Consider the following 16,181-nt stretch of genomic DNA (forward strand, 5'->3'; position numbering starts at 1 on the left):
ACCGGAGTGTGACTAGTACTGTTGATCAAGCTATGCAGGGAAGGAGTGCCTTGGGTGGTTTACGCACCGGTATTTTTAACAAGTTTTGTTAGATAGACCGAAAAATGTATTAATTAATAAGCATTACTTCCCCCATGAACCATGGACCTTGCCGCTGGTGGGGAGGCTTGCGTGCCTCAGCGATACAGATGGCCGTACCTTAGGTGCAACCACACCGTGGAGGGGTATCTGTCGAGAGGCCAGACAAACGAGTGGTTCCTGAAGAGGGGCAGCAGCCTTTTCAGTAGTTGCAGGGGCAACAGTCTGGATGATTGATCTGGCCTTGTAACAATAACCAAAACGGCCTTGCTGTGCTGGTACTGCGAACGGCTGAAAGCAAGAGGAAACTACAGCCGTAATTTTTCCCGAGGGCATGCAGCTTTACTGTATGTTTAAATGATGATGCCGTCCTCTTGGGTAAAATATTCCGGAGGTAAAATAGTCCCCCATTCGGATCTCCGGGCGGGGACTACTCAAGAGGACGTTGTTATCAGGAGAAAGAAAACTGGCGTTCTACGGATCGGAGCGTGGAATGTCAGATCCCTTAATCGAGCAGGTAGGTCAGAAAATTTAAAAAGGGAAATGGATAGGTTAATGTTAGATATAGTGGGAATTAGTGAAGTTCGGTGGCATGAGGAACAAGACTTTTGGTTAGGTGAATACAGGGTTATAAATACAAAATCAAATAGGGGTAATGCAGGAGTAGGTTTAATAATGAATAAAAAAATAGGAGTGCGGGTAAGCTACTACAAACAGCATAGTGAACGCATTATTGTGGCCAAGATAGTCACGAAGCCCACGCCTACTACAGTAGTGCAAGTTTATATGCCAACTAACTCTGCAGATGATGAAGAAATTGATGAAATGTATGATGAGATAAGAGAAATAATTCAGATAGTGAAGGGAGACGAAAATTTAATAGTCATGGGTGACTGGAATTCGAGTGTAGGAAAAGGGAGAGAAGGAAACATAGTAGGTGAATATGGATTGGGGGTAAGAAATGAAAGAGGAAGCCGTCTGTTAGAGTTTTGCACAGAGCATAACTTAATCATAGCCAACACTTGTTTCAAGAATCATAAAAGGAGGTTGTATACATGGAAAAATCCCGGAGATACTAAAAGGTATCAGATAGATTATGTAATGGTAAGACAGATATTTCAGAAATTGTAAGACATTTCCAGTGACAGATGTGGACTCTGACCACAATCTATTGGTTATGAACTGCAGATTAAAACTGAAGAAACTGCAAAAAGGTGGGAATTTAAGGAGATGGGACCTGGATAAATTGAAAGAACCAGAGGTTGTACAGAGTTTCAGGGAGAGCATAAGGGAACAATTGACAGCAGTGGGGGAAAGAAGTACAGTAGAAGAAGAATGGGTAGCTCTGAGGGATGAAGTAGTGAAGGCAGCAGAGGATCAAGTAGGTAAAAAGATGAGGGCTAGTAGAAATCCTTGGGTAACAGAAGAAGTATTGAAATTAATTGATGAAAGGAGGAAACATAAAAACGCAGTAAATGAAGCAGGCAAAAAGGAATACAAACGTCTCAAAAATGAGATCGACAGGAAGTCCAAAATGGCTAAGCAGGGATGGCTAGAGGACAAATGTAAGGATGTAGAGGCTTATCTCACTAGGGGTAAGATAGATACTGCCTACAGGAAAATTAAAGACACCTTTGGAGAAAAGAGAACCACTTGCATGAATATCAAGAGCTCAGATGCAAACCCAGTCCTAACCAAAGAAGGAAAAGTAAAAAGGTGGATGGAGTATGTAGAGGGTCTATACAAGGGCGATGTACTTGAGGACAATATTATAGAAATGGAAGAGAATGTAGATGAAGATGAAATGGGAGATACGATACTGCGTGAAGAGTTTGACAGAGCACTGAAAGACCTGAGCCGAAACAAGGTCCCGGGAGTAGAAAACATTCCATTAGAACTACTGACGGCCTTGGGAGAGCCAGTCCTGACAAAACTCTACCATCTGGTGAGCAAGATGTATGAGACAGGCGAAGTACCCTCAGACTTCAAGAAGAATATATTAATTCCAGTCCCAAAGAAAGCAGGTGTTGACAGATGTGGAAATTACCGAACTATCAGTTTAATAAGTCACAGCTGCAAAATACTAACGCGAATTCTTTACAGACGAATGGAAAAACTGGTAGAAGCCGATCTCAGGGAAGTTCAGCTTGGATTCCGTATAAATATTGGAACACGTGAGGCAATACTGACCTCTCGACTTATCTTAGAAGAAAGATTAAGGAAAGGCAAACCTACGTTTCTAGCATTTGTAGACTTAGAGAAAGCTTTTGACAATGTTGACTGGAATACTCTTTTTCAAATTCTAAAGGTGGCAGGGGTAAAATACAGGGAGCGAAAGGCTATTTACAATTTGCAGAGAAGTTATAAGAGTCGAGGGACATGAAAGGGAAGCAGTGGTTGTAGCTTCTCCCCAATGTTATTCAATCTGTATATTGAGAAAGCAGTAAAGGAAACAAAAGAAAAATTCGGAGTAGGTATTAAAATCCATGGTGAAGAAATAAAAACTTTGAGGTTCGGCGATGACATTGTAATTCGGTCAGAGACAGCAAAGGACTTGGAAGAGCAGTTGAACGGAATGGACAGTGTCTTGAAAGGAGGGTATAAGATGAACTTCAACAATAGCAAAACGAGGATAATGGAATGTAGTCGAATTAAGTCGGGTGATGCTGAGGGAATGAGATTAGGAAATGAGACACTTAAAGTAGTAAAGGAGTTTTGCTATTTGCTGAGCAAAATAACTGACGATGGTCGAAGTAGAGAGGATATAAAATGTAGACTGGCAATGGCAAGGAAAGCGTTTCTGAAGAAGAGAAATTTGTTAACATCGAGTGTAGATTTAAGGGTCAGGAAGTCGTTTCTGAAAGTATTTGTATGGAGTGTAGCCATGTATGGAAGTGAAACATGGACGATAAATAGTTTGGACAGGAAGAGAATAGAAGCTTTCGAAATGTGGTGCTACAGAAGAATGCTGAAGATTAGATGGGTAGATCACATAACTAATGAGGAGGTATTGAATAGAATTGGGGAGAAGAGGAGTTTGTGGCACAACTTGACAAGAAGAAGGGACTGGTTGGTAGGACATGTTCTGAGGCATCAAGGGATCACAAGTTTGGCATTGGAGGGCAGCGTGGAGGGTAAAAATCGTAGAGGGAGACCAAGAGATAATACACTAAGCAGATTCAGAAGGATGTAGGTTCCAGTAAGTACTGGGAGATAAAGAAACTTGCACAGGATAGGGTAGCATGGAGAGCTGCATCAAACCAGTCTCAGGACTGAAGACCACAACAACAGCAATACTTCCAAGTACAAGATCAGCAAGAAATCATTGTGGATTAGGTTGAGAATATTAGATGCATTCAATTGGCGTTGTGTAATGAAGTTAGCGAAACTCAGGTCGCTGGTAACATAACAGAAGGAATGTGGCCAGCAGACCGTTCGTCAGTGGTTTTGGCTAATTAACCAGTAGTTTCATTCACTTGGACCAAGCTGGGCGAGATATAGAGAGCATCAGTTTTGTTGATCAGAAAAGGAGGAGCACTGAGCAAAGGAGTAACTTGTCCTGGACTCTTCCCCCCAGTATGCTGGGAACAGCCAAGAAGTAGGAGACAGTGGAATTGTTTTAGGTATAATAAACGGGAAGATTTTGCTCGCGCAATGTCCCTTAGAATGTAAGAAGAGTAGTGGCAGATGACGTTTCCGGAAATGTGATGGGGAAGGCGAACATGTTGGCTCCTGTGGGAAGTAACAGTTCAAGTCCAGTCAGTAAGTCTTTCCTGAGCTATGTATGTGCCGCCTTTAACCACGAATCAGTCTGTGGATTGCTGGATTCTGGCAGCAATATTTCTTTGCTTAATTATGCTCGGCATCTCAAGGATAGGAATATTTCTAAAATTCCTACTTCAAGGTTGCTGGATAAACAGATTCACTTTGTTAATGACCATTCACTACCTTTGTTGCGCGAGAAACGAGTTGATTTAAGAATTCAGCAATTTTCATGACCTATTAAAATCTTTGCTGTCGAACATCTGTCTGTTAACTTAGTATTGAGATATAATTTCGTGGGCACAGATGTCTACACTACTCCGGAAAAAAGTTTGCCTTTAAGTTTCATCCAAATGAGGATTATACAGAGTGCAACGGGTATACATTTTTTTTATGTCGAACAGTGTTCCCACAAACACGTCACATAAACGTTATAACCTGACATTTTCCATACAGCCATAACTGCACTACTAAGTGGCCCACACCTATGGATACAGCCGGTCGGAGTGGCCGAGCGGTTCTAGACGCTACAGTCTGGAACCGCGCCACCGCTACGGTCGCAGGTTCGAATCCTCGGGCATGTATGTGTGTGATGTGCTTAGGTTAGTTAGGTTTAAGTAGTTCTAAGTTCTAGGGGACTGATGACCTCAGATGTTAAGTGCCATAGTACTTTGAGCCATTTGAAAAAAACGTGTGGATATAGACTTCGCGTTTGGCGCCCACTTATCCACACTTCAACACCTCACCTGCTGCCCAGGAGAAAATAAGCATTAATCGCTTGTTCTTGCCACATGTACTTTGAGGTACTAGCCAACTTAAAAATACAACTTATAACAGCTATAATTATTAGTCTGCAAACCAAGTGCTGATGTAATGCTATTCAATAAATCGCTCTCAGTTACCAACAGAAATATCTACACTTACACCAGTTACACCGTGTGTATACTCAAGGCCTGCTTCCTTTGGTTAACAGTATTGCTTTCAGTGAATTCCGTTGTGATGTCTGGCCTATGCGGTTAGAAGAAGCTCAATGGCTATTACGTTTATTAAGCTATTTTATGAATTTTCGGACTGAACGGTTTAGTGTAACCAAGAAAGTCGAGTATCAGATCCAGCCGACTGAGCAGATTCAATTGCATCATTGTCCTTACCAGTTATCGCCACACAGAATGCAGGAGTCAAGAAAGTTTGCTGAGAACTTGATTGTAGAGGGTTCTTCTCTGTATGCCTCGCCATTACTTTTGGTTGCCAAAGGCTATGGCGAAGGCTACAAGCTCAGTGTGGACCGTTGACCGTTTAACTGAAAGGTGGTTTTGGAATCGGTGCCCTCGCTGGATCTTCATGCGTGCTTTACTTGGTTTGTGGGAGTGTGCTATTTCATGCTTTTGGATCTGAATCAGGCGTACCACTACTCACCTCTAGTAGAAGATTCGAAGCTTCTGATAGCTCTTTGCACAGAGTGGAAGTTATTTGGATTCAAATTGTTTCGTTCGGGTTGTCAACCGCTGCAGCATTCTTACCACGTTTACTAGATTCCATCTTGGATGAAATGAGGTTATGTTCTTGGTATCATTACCTCGATGACACAGCTGTTTATAGGAAGATCTGTGGTGAGTACCTCCAACACATTAGGTAGATGTTGTTCGGTTTTTGGAAGGCAGGATTAACGGTAAAACCCACAAATGTTAATTTGGCCTGTGCTGAGATTTGTTCCTGAGGTTATCTAGTTTCTTCCTCTGGTATTAAGTTTGATAACGAATGCACCATAGCCATTTGTAATTTTCCACCCCCTCGGAATGGTGAACCTTATCAGGAAGTTCATTCTGAACTTCTCACAGCTAAAACCAGCGTCATCGTAAGGGTGAGCCCTTAAGTGATAGGATATCCAGCAAGCTATTTTTGATACGTTGAAGTAGGCTGTGGCTAACACTCCCGCGCTAGCCATTCCAGATTTTCATTTTTTCTCCAGACTGATGCCTCCAAATGCCTGCTGCAGTCCTATTACAGGAATTTGATGGAGATCGTCTGCCAGTCACAGGTGTGTCGAGGACTCCATTGGCAGCAGAGGTTAAATACTCCATATGAGTTGGAGGAATGCGCAGTTTTATTTGGGCTGAAGAAATTGAAGTTTTACTTGGAACAAGGAAACTGACTACCAGGCACTAAACTTCGTACTATTTATTCCTCGTAAAAATGGCAGGACAGCACACTGAACAGTTCGAAATTCAGCTTTCCGGTTTGTATGAAGCATTAAAAGGTTTCAACAACAAGTTGGCAAATGCCCTGAGTCGTACGTTTAGTGGGTATCAGGAGAACTCTCACATCATACAATTAGATATTCACCACCAATGCAGCGTAATTATACTGACATTGCATCACTTTTCGAGAATTTCGTGGACCAGCAGGAACAGGATTAATTCCTCAAGAGTATTATAGATCAGCTTCTTAGTCTTAACAAGGGTCTCCTATGTTATTGCACTCACTACGCAAGGAAGTTAAAGATTTGTCTCCCTAATAAGTTAATCCAGGCCGTATTTAAAACTCTTTCATCATTCGTTGTGTGGGGATCATCTAGAAAACTTTAAGACCACTGTGAAGATTAAAGAACAACTTAAGTGGCCATCTCCTAATTCAAATCCTAGGAAGATGGTCAAGCAATGTCAGGAATGTCAGGTTACCAACGCAAATCCCAATTTGCACCATGGTTTTAGCACTGTAATCAGAAAGAGAGACTGATGGACAAATTCATCATTAATTAAAGCTTTTCAACGACTGGCTGCTGGGCCATGGAGGTCCCGTTCATATAGAGCGCATAGCGCGTGCCACCATTTGTCACGTGCTGTCGATAGCGCAACTGTCTGTGACTAATGACACTCGTAACTCTCGGTCACAGGTAACCGATCGTCAGTCACATTGTTCGCACAAAGTCGAACGCCATATTTTATCTAACTTTAAGCCTTCTTCTTTCCTGTTAAAATTATTGTAGTGTTTATAAATCTCTACGGCTTCTGTGTGCATATGTGCATAATAATGCGATGTTTTAGCTAGCACGACTGTCTCAATTTTATTTCATAATCACCGTCTTCAAAAACATGTTCCACTACAGCCGATTTGTCGGTGCTCGTAGACATCGGTTCCTTTTGTTTTCCGTTAAGCAGGTGTTAACACTTCTTTCCGTTGTTCCAATACAAACTTTACCACAACAGCATGGAACTTTATACACCTCAAGGTTTGCAAATGGTGTCGTGCGTCTTTCGCCTATCTTAAACATACACTAATCTTCTTTGTGGATCTAAAGATTCTTTCAGTTCGACTATTGGCCATAACTTTCCCAATACGGTCAGTAAGATTGTGGATAAAAGGAAGAAAAACTTTCCCAGCCGACAGTTGTTGTTGTTGGATGTTTTTGGACACTTTTCTTCTGGGATGGAGCTCTCGATCTATTTCATTATCAGCACATCCATTTTTCTTAAAAGCTGTTCGCAAATGATTTAGTTCCTCTTGGAAATAAACTAGCTCACAGATTTTATTAGCCCTGTCCATCACTGTTTCAATAACACCACTCTTCTGTCTGGGATGATGGTTCGAATCCTTGCCCGCATCTCGTGGTCGTGCGGTAGCGTTCTCGCTTCCCACGCCCGGCTTCCCGGGTTCGATTCCCGGCGGGGTCAGGGATTTTCTCTGCCTCGTGATGGCTGGGTGTTGTGTGCTGTCCTTAGGTTAGTTAGGTTTAAGTAGTTCTAAGTTCTAGGGGACTGATGACCATAGCTGTTAAGTCCCATAGTGCTCAGAGCCATTTGAACCATTTTTTCGAATCCTTATGGAGGTAGCGACACATATATGTATCTTCCCTATATACCTTATGACCTAAAGTCCCATCTAGACGTTGAATTACTAAGACATTCAAAAAATTAAGCTGTCCATTTTGGATGATTCAGTAATGAAACGTGCAGATGGCCCAGCAGCCAGTCGCTGACTCACCTCGGGAGATGCCATCGGCAGTTGGCAACGAAACGTCAGGAGGAAGAATTTGTACTGTTCGACCATGACCTCTTAGCCCAGAAGTTTTAATTGATGAAGAGGCCGGCCGTGAAAGTCCTCACCTTATGATTATGATGGACAAATTGTTTGTCGATTATTTATGGCTGCTTCCAAGCGTTGGGAGTAGGAATAAGTATACTTTGGTTGTTATGAATGTTTTCACCCGCTTTTTCTAGGTTGTTTAAAGTATAGGAATGACTACAGGTTTAACGATTCAGCACCTTGGTAAAACATTTTCTTACTTTGGCTCTCCCAAGACATCAGTCTGTGATAATGTGCTCACTTTCACTTTTAGGGAATTTAAGAAAATTCCGTTTTGGTAATGCCATATCATAGTGAATTTAGGAAATTCCATTTTGATAATGTCATATCACATACCACCACCATCCCATACTATCCTCAACCCTCGTTTCCAGAACATGTCAATCGGTACCTGAAATCAGCACTTATTACCGGCAACGATCTCAGAGGAAATCTATTAATTGGCTTAATTTTGCTGAAAATTCTGCTGTGCACGAGACGCATAAGATCAGCTCTGCAAATTTAATGGTTGCGTAACTGATTAAATCTCCGATATCCAACCTTTGATACATCAATGACTTCTTACCCGAAGAAAACTGATCGCGACACCATCGACAGGAAATGGAGCGAGTGGATTAATAACATTCGTTTTGCACACGGGCGGGAGTGCCGGCCAGGGTGGCCGAGCGGTTCTAGGCGCTACAGTCTGGAACCGCGCGACCGCTACGGTCGTAGGTTCGAATCCTGCCTCGGGCATGGATGTGTGTGATGTCCTTAGGTTAGTTAGGTTTAGGTAGTTCTAAGTTCTAGGTGACTGATGACCTTATAAGTTAAGTCCCATAGTGCTCAGAGCCATTTGAACCATTTTGAACTGGCGGGAGTCTCACAGATAAAAAAAAAATGTGTGTGAAATCTTATGGGACTTAACTGCTAAGGTCATCAGTCCCTAAGCTTACACACGACTTAACCTAAATTATCCTAAGGACAAACACACACACACACCCATGCCCGAGGGAGGACTCGAACCTCCGCCGGGACCAGCCGTCTCACAGATATAGCGGACTAACTCGTTGAGGATTGAGGATCTTGATTTTGTAAAGAAGTAGGCAAAATTTGTGTCAAACTCTTGGTGCATTTTGTTGGACTTGTCATATTCTGAAGATGCCCACCCTGGTAAGTCTCGTCACTAAAAATTTACCTACTTGTAAACTCCATAGGGTTCATGTTAGTCAAGTTCAAAAAAAATGGTTCAAATGGCTCTGAGCACTATGGGACTTAACATCTATGGTCATCAGTCCCCTAGAACTTAGAACTACTTAAACCTAACTAACCTAAGGACAGCACACAACACCCAGCCATCACGAGGCAGAGAAAATCCCTGACCCCGCCGGGAATCGAACCCGGGAACCCGGGCGTGGGAAGCGAGAACGCTACCGCACGACCACGAGATGTTAGTCAAGTCAAAGATGGTGCATCTCCTAATGACTGCGAGGCCAGAGCAGCTCAATTAAAATAAAATAAAATGAAACCTGCTTAACGTCTCTCGTATGGGGCTCGCGCGAGGTCTGCCGCCTCAACTTACTGCCGCCTCGCGTTTGCGCTCTCTCTGTTCTCTCTTTCTCTCTCTCCCTCTTCCCGTGTCTTTCTCTCTTTCTCTCCTCCTCCGTTGTTCCCGACCGATAACCGGAGGAAGGCCGCCCAACACCAGCAGCCGGCGGTTATGTGGGACGTGGACGTTACAAGCAACTACCGACACTGAATGGCACTTTGAACGAAGTCTGCACGGCCAATCATTCACGTGTCTGAGAAACAAAACGCTCGGATCTGTTGGAAGAAGACCTTGCTATTACGTCTGCTGTTGGTTATCTATGGAAACTGCAGGCGAAGTAGAATGGCTAATACATAAGGACTCGGTGACGTCTTCAAAGTGTAGACAGTACGAATGGCTGCTTGGGAGGTGCCCACTGTGCTGTGGGGTTCTTACACTGCGTGTTTCACGCTTCAGCTAACCACAGTGTTGTTAAGAAGCGTTTACCGGTAGTTAGATTCGTAAATTTTGTTTCGCTTCATGTTTATTTCTGTCTATTGCCTTTGTGCTTTGTGAATGATTCATGAATATTATGCATTGTGCCTGCAATGTGTACTCAGTATAGAGGCAAGTTCAATATTCCTGTCTTAACTGAAACCGTGTGGTCGTTCTGGTTCAAATTATATTCACACGAGTTTTAAAAAGGAATGCTATGCACGTTGCTGAGGGTTCCATCTGTTCGTGTTACCTTACCACTCTCAGCTCCTTGCTGGGTACTGCTTTTCACTTTTATACTGGTGTCTCCCCCCTCGTCATATCTAGTAGTCAGTTCCACTTTACATACAGCGCTGCTCTTCTTTGAACTTCCTCGATGTACTCCGTTAATTCTAGTTGGTAAGGATCCCATGCTTCAGTAGTCCAAAAGAGAATGAACAAGCGTACTGTAGACAGCCTGTTTATTAGATCTGTTTCATCTGAGTGTCCGCCCCTGGTAGCTGAGTGGTCAGCGCGACGGAATGTCATATCTAACGGCCCGGGTTCGATTCCCGGCTGGGTTGGAAATTTTCCCCGCTCAGGGACTGGGTGTTGTGTTGTCCTTATCATCATTTCATCCCCAACAACACGCAAGTCGCCGAAGTGCCGTCAACTCGAAAGACTTGCACCAGGGGAACGGTCTACCCGACGGGAAGCCCTAGCCACACGCCATTTCCATTTCAATCTTCTGAGTGTTCTGTCAATAAATTGCAATCTTTGGTTCGCCTTCCCCACAACATTTTCTATGTATTCTTAAGTTGTTCGTAATTGTAATTTCTGTGAAGTTAGTTGAATTTACGGCCTTTAAATTTGATTGATTTAGCGTGTAACCGAAATTTAACGGATTCCACTCATGTGAATGACCTCATACTTTTCATTATTTGTGGTCAATATCCAATTTTCGCACCATACAGATATTTTTCTAAATCAAAATTTGATAGACATCGGTGCGTTAACGTTCCTCATGGAGAGCAGCCAGCAAAAGGAAACGGACGGTCTTGACCAATGTACATCTTATGAATTGAAGCCTGAACAATGTTGAAAACAATAAGACTTGCCGAGTGTTCAACGCCACTTTACTGAGGCAACAAGTCTTACGGGACTGTGCCAGTTCTGGATCTGCTTGTCCATCCCCTCCCAAATAACATTCTCGCGGATTTTTATCCTCGTCTTAAAATTACCTAAATGCCATCCTACAGGAGTTTCTGGATAATACATACACAAGCATGGTACTAGCACCGATGGTAAAACAATTTTATGTCTGTGGCCGGACAACACAAGACATCCCCCCTCATAACGTAAAGACACAAAGGAAATAAAGACATTAACTGCCAGTGGGCACTGATTTATAACAATGGGGCAAGTTGAAAAGTTGTGTTAAAAAAATGTTCAACTGTGTGTGAAATCTTTTGCGACTTAACTGCTAAGGTCATCAGTTCCTAAGCTTACACACTACGTAATCTAAATTATCCTAAGGACAAACACACACACCCATGCCCGAGGGAGGACTCGAACCTCCACCGGGACCAGCCGCACACTCCAAGACTGCAGCGCCCTAGACCGCTCGGCGAACCCGCGCGGCAAAAGTTGTCTCAGAGTAGGATTTGAACCCAGGTCTCCTGCTTACCAGCCAAATGCGTCATCCAGACACAGTGGTCACCTCAACAGCAAGGATTACCCTAGAACGCCTCTCGTCAGACAAAAATTATCAGTCAATACACTACTGATGTAGTGCCCCTGCTCATTATCCTGATTAACTTGCGCGATCTCACATATTCCCGTGAGAGTTCGAGCTTGGTATGCATCTGCACTGAAGAGATCATTGGCTGTTGTCACGTGTGTGTGTGTGTGTGTGTGTGTGTGTGTGTGTTCTTTAGGACATCTCCGAAAGAATACAAAACATAAGGGTTGACTCCCGTCGGAGGTTCGAGTCCTCCCTTTGGCATGGGTGTGTGTGTTGTTCTTAGCATAAGTTAGTTTAATTATTGTGTAAGTCCAGGGACCTATGACCTCCGCAGTTTGGCCCCTTAGAAATTCACACACATCTGAATATTTTGAACGTAAGGGTTGACTGTCTCTACCTTTCTTGAATCTGTTTAATGGGAGCCAACTCTGGAGTCTGTGCCTTGTTGCTAGGCAACGTACTTAGGAAGTAGAGGAAGCCCCGTGAAAGTAGGACACATCTTTCACCTGATTCCATGGCAGTCAAAAAAATGGTTCAAATGGCTCTGAGCACTATGGGACTCAACATCTTAGGTCATAAGTCCCCTAGAACTTAGAACTACTTAAACCTAACTAACCTAAGGACATCACACACACCCATGCCCGAGGCAGGATTCAAACCTGCGACCGTAGCAGTCCCGCGGTTCCGGACTGCAGCGCCAGAACCGCACGGCCACCGCGGCCGGCTTTGGCAGTCACCTACCCCTGTTCGTCCACCTGCAAATCTCCTTCGCTGTCGCCGACGAACATGCGACTGTGACCATTCACGACGTTCTCGATACCCTGAATACGTTTAAGCTTAAAATGAAAGGCAGAGACCTTCAGTGCCCACCTGGGTAAATGCCCTGTCTACCTCGGCCACGTGAGCACCCAACTAAGGGCTTGGTTACCAGTTTCTAGAAGAAAGGTCCGGTGCAATAAATTCGTTATACGTTTCGAATTTCCCTAAGGCAAATAAAACGACCAAGGCCGCGAGATCGTACACCGAGTACTTAGCTTCCGACGGAGAAAGGCACTGAGAAGATTAAGCTACCGGCCACCTCCCATAAGGTAACTACGCAGCAAAAGCGCTGCCACAACATATATCGAAGCGTCCGTCCAGACAGTTATCTCGATTTGGAAATCGGACATTGCCTGCACGGGTGTACTTGCCATAGCCATTTTCAGATCGTCAAAAGACTTTCTTTCTCTTTACCTTAGCTCTCCAAAGGCAACAGTAGGCGAATGAGACCGTTGAAACAAACGTCGAGATTCTTGTTTACTGTAGCTTGATGGGTAGGCCGAATTTATGGTACAAAACATCCCTCGAAGACGTCACAGAGCCATCTCCGGCCTGAACTACTCTCTCCACAGACTGCATGTTGAAAGCCTCATTGGGCCGTTGGTACACTCGACGCCTAGTGCCATTTGAAAATCGACAGAAAAAAAGTTGTCAAATCAGACCAGACGGTCCCGGTCACCCGTCGACTATTTCTTCGGACATACTGCTGCATGCGCCGTTGTGAGAAATGGCCTCTTACGAGGTACCCCACTCCAAATGTGTGTTGCATGTAGTTTTCATTGCAGTGTTCACTCGGAAACTGGTCGAGATGGATCTGTACTGATTGACAGCAACTTTTCCTGTTGGGCCTCATTGAAGAAAGGTGGCATTCGCTTCTTCCATCTGACGATTAGCATAACTTATGCGACCACTGAGTGCTCTACGCCGCTGGCCGGAGTGGCTGAGCGGTTCTAGGCGCTACAGTCTGGAACCACGCGACCGCTACGGTCGCAGGTTCGAATCCTGCCTCGGGCATGAATGTGCGTGATGTCCTTCGGTTAGGTAGGTTTAAGTAGTTCCAATTTGTAGGGGACTGATGACCTCAGAAGTTAAGTGCTCAGAGCCATTTGAACCAACTTTTTTTTTCTGTACGCCATGTTGCTTCGCTGTGATTGGTGCACCATTGCACGTAGACACGCTGCTGAGTCTGCATTGATACACCAAGAAATCGGGCAACTTTGTTCACATGTGTGGTAACGGACAGGTTCCAACACGATAGCTCTTTTCCGACAGTCTGTGACGTCTCCATGTATGTCCGGCTTACAGTCCTGATGCATACAATCGACAGGCAGCTACACACTGCATCACTGCCGAGACTTGTGTTAGCGTTGGTAAGTCACATGGTCTCCCGACAAAAGTTCTACACCACGTACACCGCTCCGAAATGAATAGGAGTGACTAACATTTTCTCTGGTGAGCTGAGCTTACACGACGTGACCTACATGACAAAAAAAGTGTCTTCCTGCAGCGTGACGCCGACGATTATTAGCATGTCGCCTGCATCGCCGGACGATGTGGCAACCAGATAGGCAGAGAGTACAGGAAACGTGGCACGGAGTATTTGCATCGACACGGCCTGTGGAGTGGTACTGCGCCGCCGAACAAGTTGTGGGAGCTGCACGACGCACGTCTGGCGCTGCGGCCGCAGCCGCGGCTGCCGAGGCCCGAGAAGACACGAGCGCTGTAAACGGCGCGGGCAGACACGGTCCCGCGGCCGGACTACACCGCCATACGACCCACGTAAGCGCGCGCCGGAATTACCGGACACCGTGAGTACACGGTCGCCTGCAAATAACGCCAATAAACGTGCACCCGCAGATTGCGATCCGGCTGCGAGTGCACCGTAGGTGGCTCCTTGCAGAATATGTACCGAGTGCCAACCGTCAGGGTATGTCCAGCTCTTCCTGAGGCCATTGCGCGTCTGACAAAATGAGTGAAACCATTTAAGGAAAGTCATTTGTATGTAAGAGCAGTAGCTGTTAGCGAAATAAACAGTTATTTCTTACCTATTTCGACCGACTTGATCACCATCAGGCAGAAACCTTCAGTTTTCCCTATAGTGTTTATCCTGTCTAGTAAGATCGAGCGAGGTGGCGCAGTGGCTAGCACACTGTACTCTCATTCGGGAGGACGACGGTTCAAACCCGTCCCCGGCCATCCTGATTTAGGTTTTCCATGATTTCCCTCAATCGTTTCAGGTAAATGTCGGGATGGTTCCTTTGAAAGGGCACGGCCGATTTCCTTCCCCATCCTTCCCTAATCCGAGCTTGTGCTCCGTCTCTAATGACCTCGTTGTCGACGGGACGTTAAACGCTAAATTCCTCCTTCTCCTCCTGTCTAGTGAAGGGGCTGCATATTGCTTATTTTGCAAATTTAATTTAGCTTTGCAACCGGACGCCCTTCCTCACGCCACAGCCGTCAAGATAAGTCAGGAAATTCAAGTGCGCCACCTGTATGTGTATCGAATAAACTTCATTCTGTGTAAGATCGTATTTTAACTACAGTGCGCAAAAGAATTAAGGGACTACTTTTCTGAACCCACGTACTTGCCTCCCGTTACGACCCATAAGTTTTAAATTTGGGTCAAAGGTGCCGACAAGCTTCCTCTGTAACGGTGCAAAAGCATGCCACCCTGCGACGTCACCCTGGGGCTCGCGACGCTTCAAACAGCGAGGTGTGGACACATGCGAAAGAAAGGCCACAGCTCGGAAGGTCACGTAAGTTATAAGGTGGGATAATGACGTCACATTGGCACCAGATTTCACCACAAATCCCCCCAACGCCGGCCGATTTGGCCGAGCGGTTCTAGGCACTTCAGTCCGGAACGGCGCTGATGCTACGGTCGCAGGTTCGAATCCTGCATCGGGCATGGATATGTGTGATATCCTTAGGTTAGTTAGGTTTAAGTAGTTCTAAGTCTAGGCGACTTATGACCTCAGATGTTAAGTCCCATAGTGCTCAGACCCATTTGAACCATTTTTCTCCCCAACGCCACTAGGAACGAGATACACGATGAGAAGGTCGTCTGAAACCTTCTTACCCACATTTTATACCTTCTTTTGACGTCTCTGCAAGACATGTCAGAACTGCGACACACGGCGTTAAAATCATACGGTTTTCTTACGAATGTCCGGCGATAACATTTCTGACGAACCGATGCTCAAATTCGAGACGAAACGGCCAAATAGGGTGACATGGACGGCGTCAATGAAACCACCCCTTACCCTGGCGCATTGATTTCCACCCATTTCGGGGTCGAAAACGACAGTTCGTAGGACGATGACCAACAGAGAGATGTTCTTCCCACCCTCTGACACTGTTGACATCCGCGGACGTTTCAACTCTTCTCTAAGGACTCTGTATGGCTGCATCCTCATTGAACGTTACCGCACACCTCTGGAGTGCAGCGATACCGCAATTTTTGCAGGTTGTAACCACTAGCGTTAGTAAAAAAACATTCGACGAAATTTTAACGTGATCCGAAACAGCAGAGGGTTCCCATGCTTTTTCAACTTTACTGTTTGCCTCCCTCCTGTGGCGACATCACTCGGGACTGCAACATTAACTGTGCGTGAATGAAATGGAAAATGTCCCTCTAACACCCTTGAGTTCGGCAATATCCTCGGTACTACCCACACACCTTTGTCGAGTACATTACAAAGGTACTTGCCTGAA

This window comes from Schistocerca nitens, chromosome 9, assembly GCF_023898315.1.
Source record: "Schistocerca nitens isolate TAMUIC-IGC-003100 chromosome 9, iqSchNite1.1, whole genome shotgun sequence".
NCBI lineage: Eukaryota > Metazoa > Arthropoda > Insecta > Orthoptera > Acrididae > Schistocerca > Schistocerca nitens.